Source organism: Lissotriton helveticus, chromosome 12, assembly GCF_964261635.1.
Source record: "Lissotriton helveticus chromosome 12, aLisHel1.1, whole genome shotgun sequence".
Lineage (NCBI taxonomy): Eukaryota > Metazoa > Chordata > Amphibia > Caudata > Salamandridae > Lissotriton > Lissotriton helveticus.
This window is the reverse complement of record NC_136073.1, coordinates 454,208,868-454,224,176: the sequence shown is the minus strand read 5'-3', so window position 1 is coordinate 454,224,176 and position 15,309 is coordinate 454,208,868. Positions and strand designations below refer to the sequence as shown.

Here is a 15,309-nt window from a genome sequence, read left to right as displayed (position 1 = left end):
AAGAGTGGACCACCTGCTCAAGTTATAATTCAACAAGAAGAGGAAGAAGAGGAACAGGACGACGAGCACGAAGAGAGGCAGTTTTTGCCTGAGGAGCCCAGGACGTCTCACCGGAAAGAAAACTTCATTTGGCAATTTTTTAAAATTCCCAAAGGTCAGAAAAAAGTAAATGCAAGATACGTAACTTGCCTTATATGTCAAGATAGACTGTCCAGAGGGACCGAGAAAAAATACAGTTTCGGAAACTACACAATGCATCGCCATATGACTAGGTGGCATCCTAACAACTACAGTGCTGCACAGTTTCCGAACGACCTAGATAATCTCCCTATTATGGCCAGAAGATCTGTTGTACCGGAAGTAACGGGACCAGAGGGCAGGGAGATAGTGCCAAATATACAAATGAGATTTGGTGAAGTAAAACACGTCTGCGTACATTGCGATGGATTCATTTGCTACGGAGAAAGAAGCATCACTCTGATCAACAGAGCTATTGACTATCATATGCAAGTTTGTACGAAACGCCCAAAATAATAAATACTTTTTTTTTGTTTTGTTGCTCCTGTTGAGCCCTTTACAATGAATCGTTTTCATTGCCCCCTCCATAAAAAACCCAAAAAAATATAAAACTGTTCAGAAAAATTCAAAAAAAGTAAAAAAATGTTCAGAAAAAAAATAAAAAAAATATAAAAAAAAAAAAAAAAAAAAAAAAGTTCTTTTCAGAACTACCTCCCCGTTATTAAAAAATTGGTACAATATTTGGAACTGTGCCAACCTCTATTTCTCGTAGTTCGCTTCCCAGTTCGCTCGCCGGTACGCGAACCGGAAGTGAACCAAAAAATTTGTTTTTAAAAAAAGAACAGTAAGTATAAGGGAAGGAAACAGACACTTCTGTTAAAAGAAAGACAGCTATAAGGGAGTAAACTAGAGATACTATTACCCGTAATCCACTGCTGATGATGTCACATATTACATCATTCATGACATGCTCAGTGACATCATCAGCAGAGGATTGCGGGTTTTTTGGCAACGTGCCTTATCCACGGTTTAATAACGCTGCCTTTTGCTTTATATAAGTTTTCAAATTGTATGAAATATATACCAATAGGTCGTTATGAACCTTTAGGTAGTGCTTTTCTTCATGAGGTCTGGTCGCTTCCATACACATACAGATGTTTCAAAGATGATCAAGAAGTTTATCTGAATGGAGAGGAATGCACTGAGACGCCACATCATTCACTAATGTGTAGGCACATACAGTTACACGGTTCATGCAACAAACACCGACCAAATATGGCTTGCGTGTTGCAAGGCACGCCAGTTCCTGCTATCATCCCCACGTTCAAGTTGTTGGAAAATGGTAGTTATTTGATGCTCAATAATGAAGATTGTTCTGGGTTAATTAAAAGTATTCCTTTTATCGTAACAGTAAGTGAACGGGTTATTTGCTGCAGAAATGTTCTATTTCCTCCCACACATGAACATAGGGAGTTTTCAATCTGGCCACAAATACCAACCTTGGGAGCAGATTTCAACGGCATGGCAAGAATAAGAGCTCTTTTGTCTCAGAGAGAGGTGGCCTTGAGTTCGGCCCGTGAAACTTTCGTGCTTCACATAGCGAACACCCGTACAGAGGTGCAGACCCTTTTCAATACAGATTTGCCTTTCCATTTCAGCAAGATGGTTCGGACTATCTTTAACGCGTCCTCCACAAAGGCCATGGCGCACTTTTTTAAAGTTGTTACCAGTGGTCTCGTGACTTCATTTGAGAAAATCTTTGGAGTCATCCCTGCTTTCTTTCATTCTATTTTTTCCACTCTGCTTCGTGGATTCCCATTTTTACTTGCATTACCAGCGGACGCTCTTGTGCTTTTTTACATTTTTAAATATGGATGTCCCTCCTGTGCAAGCTCCCGCCCTGCAGCTGCTGACACTGTTCCGCAATCGCATGCTAGAATATTATGGCACAATGCCGTTGGCGATATTAAGCACGGCATATGGATTATCTTTTCGATTCTCCTACTTCACCTGTGTCCAGCCTGTATTTCACTGCCTGACCTGTGATTTCGATTGGGCCATTGATTTGTGTCTCTGCGGACCGGTTTCTCCTGACGTCGACTTTAATCAGCTGATGACTCCTATCATTACTCACGAGTTGGTTTGTCCTGGCGAAAGGATTATGGCTGTGGCATTGATGCATGGACTAATTGGTCCCTGGAATTTACTGGCGGCAACACAGTCTTTCTTGGAACAGAGCTTTCTTGAAAACCCACCGAGCTGTCCTCTGATGGTGATAGAGGATCCGGTGCTGGGAGAGCACGTATGTTCTTTTCCGCTTTTAAATTGGATGGCTGAACTCTTTTCGGATGAAGACGGTGACTTCCTATTGGAGGCTGTTGCAGCTTATTTTGCATACACAGTTATGTCATAGACCTTTTTCATGTTTGATATGCTGAGTACTAGCATTTCATTGACAATTCATTGACTTATTTGTCAAGTTTTTATTATTTAGCTTGCCTATTGGCTTAAGACTCGATAAAGTACTTGGCTGTTTTATTTTTCTTTAGCATTACATTTTCCTAGTTTTTAATGCTTTACCTTGCGGACCGTCCACATATAAACTTGCAATCTGCTCTCATGAGATGGCACTTCTATTATCTTATTCAGTTCGTTTCCGGATCATGGGGAGGTGTCATCTAGGTCCTGGATATCTTTACACCGTGTTAAGTTAGCATGGGCTCATTACCGGTTTAAACGCCATTTTTCCTTTTTTGCAACTTCTGCACACGACACTTAGTTGTTGCTTTAGCTTTCAACCTAGTAGTTCATCGTGGTTTACATGAGAATAATATGTTCTTGCTCTACTATCTGCTTTGCTTGTTAAACTATATCTGTACAGCGAGTGCTGAAGTTTCAAGAACAACACGATACAGAATTGTTATGAGGTCTGATCTCCACGACTTCATACTCATAACATAAGTGCAACTTCTGCCAATTCTGGGCATGAGGCGGGTTTTATATTGCTTTGCCGAACACACATACACAACAGTTGATGCGGTTCACATGAAGAGAGAGCTGGTGTATGCTGATGTGATTCCTTCAAATCTAAGACACTAAAGTATGGGCACGCCCTAAACCAACACAAAGAGACCTTCTTAGCAAATAATATAATATGTGTATTAGGGAGGGTGAGATATAAGCAGCCGCGGGCCGTGGAGGGAGTTACGGTGGGGCAGGGAGGCGGGGAGGGGGAGGGGCAGGGTGGAGCCCTCTCCACCCTGCCCCTCCCCCTCCCCGCCTCCCTGCCCCACCGTAACTCCCTCCACGGCCCGCGGCTGCTTATAAGTGTTGCTAACTCTTATTTATTTACAGCATGTTAACATACTGTCACCATTCGCTTTTTATGTACTAGTAACTATGCTGGTAATTTTGCTACTGATAATATGTGTACTTGTATTATCTAACATACTACGCCTGAGAAGACGGCATTAGTAAATAAACATTTCAAATACACATGTGTTCTTCTTAACTCCATGTTCTGGTTTCTAAGAAATATATAACGACCGACTGTTCATGAGTTCCACGTATCCTGAGGTACTATAAGTTCATATTCTGGATTGTCTAAACATTGAGAGTTTGTTATCTCCAATGTGACACTGTACCTAGCTTGCTAAGGGGTTTTGATTACTAAGGTGAGTTCTGGGACACTTTAATTCGCCGAGGTTCCAATCCTCTGTCCACAGTTCTGTGTGAGAACAGAAACCCTGCGACAGGGGCACCCCTGAGCCTTGCTGGAGCTTCATCACACTTGCGATACAACTCCAGCAATGCGCCACCTTTACGGCACAGATACGTCACGCATCTGTGCTGTTTTTGCCCCATGATGCGCCGCATTGTAAATGCAGCACACCATAGGTGACGGAACAGCGGCACAGAATGACTAACACATCCCTGGTGATGCGCCAGTCATCATAAATCTATCCCTATGCTTCTTATCTTGTTAGAGATGAACCGCCATATGTATCATCAAAGTTTTTTGCATTTCCTAAATAGCGAACTTTAAGGAATAAATAGCGATTCTTTACCATTCCTAGTTTGCGATGACCTATTTGCTAATTACAAATTACCCATTAATTTCCATGCAGCAGGAGGCCCATAGGAATGAAGGTGCAATTTGCGATTAGCAATTACCTCATCGCAAATTACGAATTTTTCCGAGGGTGCAGGGGTGTCTCAAGAACACCCTGCTGCACCCCCGAAAAAGAAATTTGGGGGCATATGGCGCACATAAATTTTGAAAACATTCCTTTACCTCAAAAACGATTTTCTTTTTTTTATATATTCATACTTTGAGTTTCAAAACAGTCTCAGAAACACACCAATTTGTCTTCAGCAGAGCAAAAGGTATGCACTCCAGAGTCTGCAGCTATCAAAAGCACAGAAATGCTGTAATTCCTCACACATATCTCTCATGTCACACCAATCAAAACTCTTCCCTCACTTTTTTTCAAAGCAAAACCCTGCCCCCTCTCTGCTTTTTCTGCATAGCAACCACCTCTTGCAAAACCTCTGGTGTTTCCAAGTTCACACAACAATGTTGCAATAGAACTCTGAACTCTCAGTGCACCTGCATATCCAGAGCATTCTTTCATTTAATGATTTTTTCTTCGCCACTCAAAATACATCTTTCAACGAACTCATCCATGCACACTAACTTTCTGTTTTCAGCAATCAAAATCCACCAATCACTCTTACTGCTTCATTAACACAGAAACTCCTCAGTTTTTTTCATTTTACCCTCTCATTTTTTCAACTGCCATTTCATTGCCACACTTCATCTGACTGCAGCAGAACCTTCTCTCGCCATGTTTTCTGTCTGGATTGTTGGACATAGTTATATCTATTGGGCTCAAAGGTACGCTGAAAACAGGAATTTACCTAACCTCAATTTACAAGATGTGGAAATTAAGTGGTTTGGCCACAGAGGATTAAAATGTCACCAATTGATACCATTGGTGAAAACCTTTATGCATTTGCCAAAACCTGACCTGTTAATTGTGCACTGTGGAGGTAATGATTTGGGCACTTTGACTGGGGTAGGTCTGGAAATGCTTTTAAAGGACACCTTTGAGCAATTGATGGCACTTTTTCCTCAGACTGCCGAGGAAGCATGTAAACAAATGTGTTTCAGCTTACATGAGAGACCATGGAATGGGCTCCCTGTACAACAATAACTTGCGTTACTACATGCAAGATATCTACAGAGGAGATGGAGTTCACTTCTCAGATGAGGGCAACAGAATTTTCACTCTGAATTTAAGACTGTGCATTGGTACCTACTTATAAGTACCTAAATGTACCATAAACCCAAAAGCTCTTCTCAGAGCTACCCTACATCTGATCACTCACAATTATTATTTTACTCTAACTTTTTTCACTAATTTTCAAGAAAGTACGCTCCCCAGAACGCTTCCCGGTTCGCGAACCGGGCGCACTCCACGCAAAAAAACTAAAAAAACTGTATATTTTTTTTTTGCCCTGCGAGACCCTTTCAAAGCCTCCACATCAAACCTAGGGGGTCAGGGACGATCTACTATGCCCCCTTATGGTCATTTGCCCCTTCGCTTTGGCCTCCTCTTCTCTCTCGATCCTACCGAGAGACAAGATGGCGGCCGCTACGGACTGTTTGGAATGTTTACAGACGCCGGAGAACCAATCAGCTTCGCTTCACAAAGCTCCGTTGCGCGAAAAGTACGCGTCCTGGAGCGCTGCCCGGTCCGCTGTTACAGATATATATCTTTTTTTAAACGTTAATTTCTCAAAATCCACTGTAGCACATATATTGAGACCTACAAAAGGCACATCGGGCTACCAGTCCCTACAATTTTGCCAAGTTTCGTGCAAATCCATTCAGCCGTTCGGGCTAAAAGTGAGGCCAACCGCCCTATGGAAAACTCAATGTTAAAAACACGTTTTGGGACCCCCCTTTTTTCTCGGCCCCCCCTTGACGAACCCCCCCCCAAATTTTCAAGGGCTGCTCAGAAACAAAATGTGCCATTTTCCTGAAAATGTCAGCCAATTCCGTCCACAAACGCCAAAGTTATTAGACATAGAATTTTCAAAAATCCCATAGAGAAAAAATCCTAACTATATATACCTACTGGCGACCGCCAGTAGGTAATATATATATATATATATATATATATATATATATATATATATATATATATATATATATATATATTTATATATATAAATCTCTCAAAAGGTACTCTAAAAAGTCAGGGCTCTTTTGAAAAGGTGCAGCTGAGCTAAAATGAGAAAAAGCAACGAAATATGCAAGTATTCTAAACATTCTTCTAATTCCATGCGCATTGATTACGTTTCAGAAATGGGGACATATATTTATTTACACTTGCATTTTGTCTTGTGAAAAGATAACCATTTTTTTTGTATTTACTTTCATAACTTTACATTTCATTTTATGATGTTCTAATTTTTTTGCATGTTTATTATTCTGATCAATGGCCTTTCTCGAAGAACAACCGGAATTGTATATGCTGTGTAATTAAACATCTGTGTAAGACTACATTTTCTGTGCAGCAAAGTTATCAGCCTCAATCACAGGGGCACAGAAAAATTACCACCTGCGAGCCCAAATAACAGAACCAGTTTAAAGCCATTGGATTAGAGCTAGGGGTGTTTTCAGATTTTTTCACATATGGAAAAATATGTGCCTACCCTTTTTGCACGTTATGTTTTTTATGTGGACAATATATTTTTCCTGTAGACACACGTCCCCATTGCACTCCCAATGTTATCACCTACCCATGTCCACCCCAGAAAATCACTTACTCCTGCCCATAAAGAGGGTATATTTGCATGAATATCCACAGTGGGAAACTGTCTGCAAGTGCCTGGAGGGAGTATGTGAATTAGAAGTTTGTGGGTGTCAACCTGCGTTTGAAATCGTCTCTTACTATAACACCTTTATAATGGTAGCAGTGGGTCAAGTGCTATCACACATCTACATATAGTACCGTTTCTTAAAGCAGTATAAGTCAATCTTAGCACCAGTGCTATATCCAATTGAGCACCTTGCACAATTTGGACTAATGCGCCAGCCTGCCACTTGCACAAAAGTAAATTAGAATGTACTGCCAGCAATATTTTACTGTAGTAAATTTGTCAAACAAGTTGCGTGTAGCAGATGGGCTGCCCTTCAAGGAATACATTTATCTCTATTAAAATGGACTTTCACCTGTTTCTCACATTTGACAGTTTACAAAAGTAAATATTGTTGTGAGATGTCAATTCATTATAATTTAACCTTAGTGGAAAATGCACAAACCCACATCACACTCAAATGAGAATGCAGAAATTCTACTATACTGTTGAAATGTCTATATTTCTATACATTATTTACATTGTGTGCACTAGGGGCCAGATGTAAGTAGCCAAATACCGGTCGGTAACGGCCGATTTCGGCCGTTACCGACCGATATTTGGCTTTTGAGATGTAGGTGGGTCTGAATTTACAGAATCGGTATATTTACTGATTCGGTAAATTTACCACTTCGGTATTTTACCGAATCGGTAAATATACCGATTCTGTAAATCCATATGTAGGTGACACTCCTAAGAGTGCCACAGGCCCTTTTTTTTTTTTTTAAATGTTTTTATTGAAATTTTTTCCCCTTTTCCCCCCCCCCTGAGATGTGGACAGGGCACAATAACATTCATTACAGCGCAGAATCATGTATAGAAATGGGAATTATACAAAGCATTAAAGTCAAAAATAGTATCAAATCATACATAATTTTTCCAAGACAGATCATATATACCAAATATACACAGACTTCTATATACTTCGTTCTCAATTTCCCTGCCCCCCCCTAGTAAAACAGTAATCAGTAATCGGGACCTTGTTTCCAACGGACGAGAGGCTCCCATATTTGTAGACCAAGTTTCTTGCCATTTTTCCCCCTCCTCGCATATATAGCTGATTCTAGCTTTTGAATAGATAGTATCTTCCCCAACCATTGATGATATGTAGGAGGGTTAGGATCCAACCAAGCCGAGGCAACTAATAGTCTGAGAATAGCCAATGCTACAAATAGGAACTTTTCATTACCCACGTGTGTCTCAGGGTTGACTCCTAATAACATTACAGCTGGATTTAGTTCTATTGTAGTTGCTAATACATTCTGTAAAAATTGCTCAATATCCCGTTTTATACTATTTAAGTGTGGACAGAGTGAGAAGATATGTATTAGGTCCGCCCCCGGACTACCACATCTGAAGCAGGTGGTTCCCGTAGAGCCCCCCCATTGAGCAATTTTCCCAGGCGTATAATAGAGATGGAATAGGGTCTTATAGTGTTGAGCCTGTAATGATGATGAACACAACAATTTTCTTCCCATCTCTAATGAATCTGAGAAAATATCCCTATTTATATCCAAATCTACAGACCACCTGTTGATCCATTTCTCCATATCATCTTTCTTTAACATTGTCATCTCAAAATAGAATCTCTTAATGGTACAATCCGAGCCTGTCTCTATAATATCCATCAATATATTTCTATCAAACCCCAAGGGCCCTCCTTTCCTGTTTATTAAACAACTCCTTATTTGAAGATATTTAAAAAAGTGTTTTGTATCTAGGGTATATCGAGCCTGTAGCTCAACAAATTGTAAAATACCTTGGGGACCCTGAATATCTCCAATCTTTATTATCCCCCGCATCTCCCAGTCTTGAAATACAACTCCCGAAAAAACCATACTAGGGAGTGAGGGGTTGTTTTTGAGTCTAGTGTAAAAATTATATTTCCCAAATCCTATCTTTTTTGATATTCCCTTCCAGACATTGTGCGCAGCCATTAGGATCTTGAACCGTGTTCTTTTATAATAACTTTCCTCAGTGAATCTCAAAAATATATTTTCCGCGTTTTTACCTAAAACCAAACCATAAATTGCAAGTGATCCGGCATTGTCCCAGTCATCTATATCAGCCCCCCCTACCAATCCCAACATGTTTTGGAATGCGGCGGCCCAATAATACACTTTTAGATCTGGTAAGGACCAGCCACCACGCTCCCGCGGTAGAGACATATATCTCAGTGCTCTACGTGTTTTTCCTTTAGCCCAGACGAAGCGGTTGATCATTTGTTCACATATTTTAAACCACTTGTTTTCGAATAAGAGTGGGATGGCCCTGAATATATACAAAAATGTTGGCAATATCATCATTTTAATAATATTGACCCGGCCTACTAGTGATAAGTGTAAATTTTCATACCGGTCCAGGTCCTTCTTTGTTTTGCTTATTATTGGGACAATATTATTTTCTACCAAATTATTTAGATCAGCTGATATTTTTATTCCGAGGTAGGTCCCCGCCTGAACCACACGATTATCATCACACGTGGTCGCTGAATTTTTAATAATCTGAGTCTTGGAGGCATTTAGAGCGTACCCAGATATCCGTCCAAATCTGCGGGCCTCTTCTTCTATATAAACAGTTGCCTCTGTGGGGTTTGGTGTTATCACCACCACGTCATCAGCATAAGCCAAGATCTTACATGGTCCCAGCAATGTCGGCAGCGGAGTTATCTCTGGACAAAGCTCTAGTTTACGGATCAGTGGATCCATATACATGGCAAATAGTAATGGGGAGCATGGGCACCCCTGCCGTGTACCCCTTTTAATTAAAAATTGGCCTGTAGTCCCCCCATTGACTCTTAAAGCCGCAACCGGTTCTTTATATAAAGTTTGCAGTGCTTTTATAAACCCACCCCTAAGTCCAACTCTAGCCAAAGTATACCACAAATAGTCCCAGGAGACCCGATCAAACGCTTTTTCAGCGTCCAACAGCATCGCTGCCATCGGGTCCCCTGTGACTTCGGTGGCATCCAATAATGTTATTACTTTCCTAGTATGGTGGGTCATTCCTCTACCAGGAATGAAGCCATGTTGGGTATAATAAACTAATGAGCTTATCACTTCTGCGAATCTCATTGCCAACATTTTGGAATATATTTTGGTATCATTGTTCATTAATGTAATGGGACGATAAGACCCAGGCTCATCCTCCGGCTTGCCCTTTTTAAGAATCAGGACAATGTCTGCACCCCCCCAAGACTTTGGTATAGACTGCCCGAGCTGTGCAGATTGAATCACTCTAGTTAACTCTTGAGCGAGCACTCCCCAGAAAGTTTTATAAAATTCTAGAGGTATCTGGTCGGGACCAGCAGCCTTACCTGAGGGGAGTTTACCCATGGCTTCCTTAACCTCATCCATTTCTAGCTGAGTTTCTAATCTATCTGCTTCTTCATCCGAGACCCTCTCGATTGGTATATTCTCCAAGTAGTCGCTAATCTCTTCACTACTACAGGGGTGTTGGTGATCATAAAGGGTCTGATAAAATTTCCTGAATACTTCCCTAATTTCTTCAGGGCCAGTTTGTATATTGCCGTTTTCATCTCTAATTTGCCTGACCGTCCCTGCTGCCGCTATCTGCCTAGTACGCATGGCCAGTACATGCCCAACTTTTTCATTGTATTCATAACATTTCTCCCTACGAATTGTATAATGTACTGCCGCTTTTTTTGCCAGATCCCCTTCCGCCTCGCTTTTAACTTTTACTAAATCTATCAGATATTGTTCAACTGGGTCCCCTCTGATGAGACAGTTATTAAGTTGTTCTTCTGCTTCTGAGACGGCTCTCTCTAACTCCCTTTGCAGTGCCCCTTCCAATTTGCGTTTATGAATGCTGTAACTACATGTTTCTCCTCGGACGCCTGCCTTAAAAGCATCCCATATGACTCCCACCGATGCCGTTCCTTTATTATAATTAAAAAACTCAGTGATCCATTTCGACATATGTAGTACATAATCCTCTTCTAAAAGAAGTCTTCTTTCAAAAGTCCATACCCGATTAGCTCTTTTTCCTCCTTCTAACTTTAGTTCCAAAATTAATGGGTTGTGATCACTCAAGATTCTTGGCAATCTATCGATCTTGACCCTTGACATTAGATTGTTAGAAATCATAAAATAGTCGAGCCTAACACAAACTTGGTGTGGTGCAGAGTAGTAAGTATATCCTTTCTGTTGTAGTCTAATTGTGCCCCAAACATCATTCAGATTATTATTACACAGGAGATCGACAAGTGCCTTATGGACTCTTTTCTTACGGCCTTTATAACATCTATTTTGACCAGTTCCTAACCCGTCAGCCCCATTGATATTGAGATCTCCTCCTATAATAACCTGTGGGGGCCAAGCAGCTATCTCAGAGTCTATAAACGGTAACACCTCCGGATCTTCCTGCGTGGATCCGTAAACTGACACCATCGTTGTCCAAACCCCATCTATCTCTATCTCCACCATGGCCCATCTTCCCCATTTGTCCTCTAATTTTCTCCCTATTATCAAATTCTTACTCCTTGACAAAATGGCAACTCCTCTATTTTTAGCACCTTGTTTAGAACTAACTATGAGCTGGTAGCCCAGCTGATTCAGACAAAACTCCTGGGTACTCATTATGTGCGTTTCTTGCAAAAAAATAAAATCTACATTCATCTGGCGTAATCGAGCGCCTATCTTATACCTCTTTTGGACATCATTTAAGCCGCACACATTCCATGTTACAAAGCTAAGTGTCATTGCTAATTTTCCCGAAACCGTTGACTGCCTGCTCACTTGACATTATTTTAACGAAATTTATCTTCAATACAGCTGATACATTCAATGCGTAGAACTTAATTTCAATACTCCCTTCCTTAACATCCTGCCACTGAATCACTTTTTCCATCATATGTCCATCATGACCCCTACAAATTTCAATACCCTTGTGCCCTGTCCCTGGATTCTCCCTCCCCCACCCCAGAATTCCCACCCTCGTAGTCCCTCCCCCCCTACGGGCAAATAGGTCCATAAGACCTATGTCTGGCCGACGTTTGCCACCGGGTTATCTCACCCCCCCCCCCTGAATTTCCTTAACTATATACATTATTCAGAATGCTCACTAACATAGAATCAAAGCTAACCGTATATGCTATGATTCAGAGTTTTTAGCAGTAACTGCTACCCATTAGGCAATGGTTTTACACTTTAAAGAGGCATATCCACCAATTTGAGCAACATTAGAAAATTATACAGCATACAAAAAAACCCTCTCAAGAATAAGTATATTGCAAGAAAAAAGGAATATACAAAGGAGTTAGCAGTTAGCTGCACTACTATACAACCACCCTTCAAATAAGAGTTTATAATAAATAGGGTTAGAGATCAGACTACTCCTACTACCTTGCTTTTCTTTTCTTTTTTGTTTCTTGCATAGTATATTACTTTTTACGGGGTATATTTTTGACAGGGCCAGCTTGTATATCTTGGACCTCCAGAGTACCACGTGAAGACTTTTGGCGGCCCCTATTCTCTCTCAAATAGGTGAGATATTCTTGCGCCATGATTTCAGAATAAAAAACTCTGAAGTTACCCTCTAGTCCGACTTTCAAACGTGCCGGAAATAAAAGATAAGCCTCATAGCCTATATTTTGAAACGGGGTAATGAGCTGTCACATCCGCCACCTTCTTTCCACGGTGGCGTGGCAGAAATCAGGCCGGGCAAAAAACTCAATTTCCTTATAGGAACGTTTAGACTGTGGTTTTGCCTTATTAATTATTTCTTCGCGCAAAAGAAAGTTACCAACATAAAGCCGTATTGCCCGGGGCTTGCCCTGCGAATCCTTTCATATCAACGGGAATCGATGCACTCTTTGAATCTCGTGTTCCCAATCCCATGAGGCCAGATCAGGGAATGCACCTTTCATCAAGTCAATCACAAAAGCTCTAACATCCCCCCTCTCTTTCCCCTCTTGAATTCCAATTAATCTGATATTATTCCGCCTTTGTCTGTTTTCGAAGTCCTCTAGCTTCCAGAGCATATCAGCGGTTGTCTTATCCTTATCATCACCAGCATCTTTCATCTTAACAAAATCGTCTTCCAGTTTGCTTGTTCTGACCTCGAGCTCAGATACTCTCCCGACCATGTCCTCGTACAATTTGTTAACCTTCTGCAGAGAGGATTGTATCTTTCTGTTTGCATGCCTGGCCCTCCTGCTTGATCTCTGGCTCTCAGCGCGTGCCTCAGTTTGGATTTGCTTTAAGGTCGAAAATAAGACTTCAAAGTTTGAGGCGCCCCTTTCAGAGCCCCCCTCAGCTCCATGAGAGGTAAACTCCTGAACCCTTGTTTCCGTGTTTACAAATACTCCAGTCTGAGTTATTCCGCACTCTGCTGTGTTATCCCAAATTAATTTTTTTGCAACTGGTTTCACTTGTCTTCTGCGAGGTGCTTTAGATTCATTCCTGCGGCTTGGGTTGCCATTTTTACCCTTATATACAGAGACATTATCTTTTGACTTCCTAAGCTCCTCTCTTAAACCTTTTTTAACTTTTGGTCTTACTTTTGGTCTTACCACTCTTTGTACTGTCTCATGCGCCAATGAGTCAGTATCACTGTCCGAAATGGTCGAAACGTTCCCAAGTCCGGATATATCAGTTTCTGAACCTGAGCCTACCACAGAATCTGAGATGCCCAATTCTGAATCTAAAATAGAAGGGTCTGAACTGCTTGTTTCGCTTCCATCAAGCTCCTCCTCGTCTTCTTCATTGTCTGCTTCATCATTCCCAGTGAAGAAGATCTCTTCGCCAGGGGATGCCAAAGATGGCTCTGGAATACTTTGCATGTGTTTTATGTTGCCAGTGGTCGTGTTTGTATCCACTAAGATGTGACTGTTTGACATTGATGGATCCAGTACCTCCTGTACTTGCGCTTGTGTCTGCCTTTCCATAGCCTGCATTCCTCCATTGTTTCCACAGGGGGCGGCATTCACACCCTCGTTCACAACACTGCCCACTGCGCCAGGACCAGAATCTCTAATTGTGTGTAGGACTAAGGATAGGACTGCCACATTGTTTCCTTCCTTTGTTAAAGTAGTGTCTGCATCAGGCTCCTGGCCCTTTAAATCCGTAGGCCCGCCCCCTTCTGCAGCCGCTGAAAGGACGTCCGCTCCCTCCGATTCTGTAACCTCACTTCCTGTAGGAGGCTTCGCCAGGCTGCCTGCAATTTCGGCGCCCACCGCATCTTCGTTGGCCCCAGCGAGAGCGACAGCCGCTGCAGTGCTTTGCAGTCGCACATGGCCCAACCTGTCCCCGCACAGAGCCGCCAGCGTGGGAATGAGAGGCGCCTGCTGCTCCGTTTGTGTATCCGCCAATACTCCCGCCGCCACTCCCGGTGCAGGTAGGAACGATTCCACTATTGTGGTCTGTCGTAGAGCAGGTTCTTTTCCCAGCGTTTCCGGCAACTTCAGGTCTGTGACTCCCTTGCTAAAACCTTTACCGGATCGGGCACTTTCCGTTTTACTCGCTTTAGTCAGCTCTCTTTCTTTTAGCTTTCGCGCTTTAGCCTCCTTTGCCTCTTTCGCCGCCTCCCGCCTCAGCTGGGCTTTACTCCTTGACTTGGCTCTCAGGTTGGTAGCCGAGGCTCCAGGACCATCTGCAGACAATTCCTCCTCGTCGGAGGGGGCTAAGTCGTTACTTTTGTTGTTCGTGCGGTAGATTTTGGGCGCCATCGTTGTAGAGTAATAGAAGCGACCCGCCTAAAATGTCCTTGCAATTAAAGCTGTGAAGGATTCAAAAAAATTTCTTCCTTTTCTTAGCTTCTTAACGTACGTGAAATCTTTAAGTATTGTGGGCCAGTCTGTCAAAGTTGCAAACATCTCATCAACGGGAACTTCAAAATGCAGTGCTAGATATAGAATATTGCGCCGCCCGATACTTTGAGAGTGTAAGATACGGGATGAGCATTCTTTCATTTCATCAAGCCACCATCAGGAGCAGGGTAGGGTGCGACCTTCCCCTACGGCGTCTCGGCAGCCATCTTGCCACAGGCCCTTAAGAGTCGGTATTTTACCACCCAATCCTATTGGGTGGTAAAATACCGAATTCAGGTGTGCATGCACATCTGTGCATGCACACCTGTACCATGTGAAACACAGACATGCCCTTAGGGCATGTATGTGTGCCACATGGCACACATACCTGTACTTGGGGTGCTAGAGGGTGTCAAAGTGACACCCCCTGCACCCTTGCAGGATTCTGTATTTACCGAATCTGTAAATACCGAATCGGTATTTCACATTGAATCCTATGGGCTTCAAGGCCCATAGGAATCAATGTGAAATACCGAATCGGTATTTACATATTCGGTAAATACCGACTCTTACAGAATCGGTAATTTTTTTACCTA

The 15,309-nt window shown here is 42.1% G+C and overlaps 1 protein-coding gene across 5 annotated transcripts in view; it reads right to left on the bottom strand.

Annotated features, from left to right (window-relative positions):
* Positions 1–15,309, bottom strand: part of DNAAF1 (dynein axonemal assembly factor 1) — a 504,693-nt gene that overhangs the window by 423,463 nt on the left and 65,921 nt on the right. The window lies entirely within an intron of this gene.